Here is a 2,950-nt window from a genome sequence, read left to right on the forward strand (position 1 = left end):
TCAGCAGGACCATAATAAAACATCGTGAGGGGCCAGGAGTGCAGGGAAAGGAGGGGATTGTTATCATAGAGCAGTGTTGGAAAAAATAAGCTAATAGCACAAAATCTGGGAAGCATTGGAAATCCAGCATAGCTGAATGCTGTTCCTTCTCAGATAGTTTAGGCTATCTTTTCACATCTCAGTGATAGAAAATAAAAGCTGCAAGTGTGGAGTAGCTGTCTCCTCGACCACTTTCTACTTGGAACAGCATTGAAACAGTTATTTCTTCAGGAGTGCACCCAGGACCCAGAAACATCCAGCTCAGGCAAACCATTTACATCAGATTTGATGAACAATGGAAATTTCTGCCAATTTATTTCATCCTGGAAAACAAGCTTTCATTTAAGTTGCCCAGAGGTAGTGTTCCCAGTGCTAGTCAAAATGTAGATAAAGCGATAGTCACAAAAATAACAGTCACGCTGGTGAACACCCCTTATGGAGAACGGGAACGACTCCAAGCCTTTTACTCATGTTTATGTTCTCGTCATTTTCAAATCCTGGGTCACTTTTCTGAAACAGCTAAAGTCAGGATTCCTCTGATTTCAGCCGGCCTCTGCCAGGCAGCTCTGACCCCTTACAGGAGAAACAGACCCTAGGGGGCAGCAGAAATCACGGGGGGTGGGGGTGGGGGGGATACATGGAATATTCCATTGCTTTCTGGACTCAGACTCAAGACTCAGAATGAATGTCCTACAAATACCCTGCACGGAGTTACTAACCTTGTTAATGAGCTTCCCCTCCAGCAAATGCATTGCCGGTGTCACAGGTGACAGCAGTAGAAGGAGCTTGCTTAGAGGACAGTCTATGTTAGTGGAGAAGAGACAGGAGAATAACATGAACACAAATATGAAGTAACCCACAAATATATTCTATTTGGATTTTGAACCTCTCATATTATTTTTGTTGCAAAAAATCTTGCTTTCCGAATTACCGGTCACTTGGGCTAATGTGGTCATTAATGTTGAGCATAAGCCCCTTAGGAAATGGTGGAGTCAACATGGGTATGGTAGATGCTGAGACTAGTGACTCATGTTAAAGGTCAATCCCAGCTCATCCAGAGACAACCTAGGGTTGCCCAGATGGCAAATACATAGGACAGGGGCTACCACCTAGAAAGGACATCCAGAGATATTTAACAAGTCCATATTCTTATTTCTAAATAAAACTGGACCTCTCCTGGACAAATGAACATCCTCCTTATTTTGAAGTTGCCTAGAAATCTATTGTAGCTTTATGGGCTTCAGCTGCCTAATACCTTTTAGTTTCTGGGATTGAGTCAAATTAACTAATTCATTTATTAATTAAAGAGCTCTATGTGATAGGACACTGTAGGGAATACAAGAAATAGAGGTCATGGTCCCTAAATTCAAGACCTTGCTGAGGTTGATTAACCACCACAACAAAGAAGCGTCTATGAGTATGAACTAATGAATGACCAGTCACCAAGTATTCTGAGGGTGTCAGGAAGAAGGGGAACTGCACAAACTATGTGGACCAGAGCATGCAGCAAAACTTTCTGGATTAATTAGGAAGCCTCAGACAGGCATGGAGAAGGAGGAATGCCATGCTGACAACAGGATTTGTGACAGGACAAAGAAAAAATTGCTTATTTATTAGATCTGTAGATCCTGAGGTGATGCAGTTGGATGGGAGGACCTGCTGGTAGGTCCATGAGAGAGTTAGATGTTAATGGCAAGGGGACAGCTCTGAATGCTTTTAAACATGAGTGGACATTAATAGGAGAAGGGAGGTTATTGGGAGATATGTTTATGTGTGCTGGTCATCATTCTACCTCTTCAGATAAAATTTCCCTATTGAAGCACAAAGCACTTAATTCGCCTGGCTGTACACACAGCTGTTATTAATCATCACCACCACCACCCCATCAACAGATTGCTTCCAATATGTCAGGCATATAGGAAATGCAGATGCTTTATTCACATTGCTTCCATTCCTCAACACCATCTTTCAATGTGGGTTTTATTGCCCCATTTCACCAGTGAGGACATTGAAGATCAGAAAGGCTGAGAATTTTTTTCAATATTACACACATTTATGGAGAATATGAATTCTGAAGTCATGATTCTCTCCTCATTAGATGGTGTTTTAGATCAGAATAAACAGGCTGGGATATCATCAAAAGAAAGATGTATATGATCACAGGAACCAGAGGTGACAAGGCAGTGCGTTTTGGTAGGAGTGACTATTAAATATCCATCCACAGAAATAGTACACAGATTATTTCACAGTCCACTTCTATCAATAAGTGTCAATTGTATCGGGACAGCTCCCAGAAGATTTGAAAACATTTTCTTGTTCTTCAAAAAGAAAGTTGTTGACATCTGTCTGGCATTCTTAGCGATTCATCCATGGCAGAAATTGAAATAGTATTAAGGAAAAGAAATTAGGATCCCAGGCACAGGAGTTAGCTATCAAGGGCAAATTACAATTTATCAAGATATGAATACCAGAAATAAAAATTGTATTGAAGAAGAAGGGCAACTGTGCTCCTTGGTTTTTACCAAAATGAGTTGAAAACTTATATCCACAAAAAAACCCTACACACAAATATTTACTGCAGCCTTATTCATAATTTCCAAATTTTGGAAGATGTCCTTCAATAGGTGAATGGATAAACAAAATGTGGTACATCCATACAATGGAATATCATTCAGGAATAAAACAAAATGAACCATCAAGCCACTAAAGACATGAGGGAATCATAAACGTATATCACTAAGTGAAAGAAGTCAATTTGAAAGGGTACATACTGTAGGAATTCAACTATATGACATTCCGGAAAAGGCAAAACTATGGAGATGATCAAAATATCAGTGATTGCCAGGGTTTGGGATGGAGGAGAGATGAATAGGGGGAGCACAAAGGATTTTTAGGGCAGTGAAACTATTCT

This window comes from Lipotes vexillifer, unplaced genomic scaffold, assembly GCF_000442215.2.
Source record: "Lipotes vexillifer unplaced genomic scaffold, Lipotes_vexillifer_v1.1 scaffold769, whole genome shotgun sequence".
NCBI classification, from domain to species: Eukaryota; Metazoa; Chordata; class Mammalia; order Artiodactyla; family Lipotidae; genus Lipotes; species Lipotes vexillifer.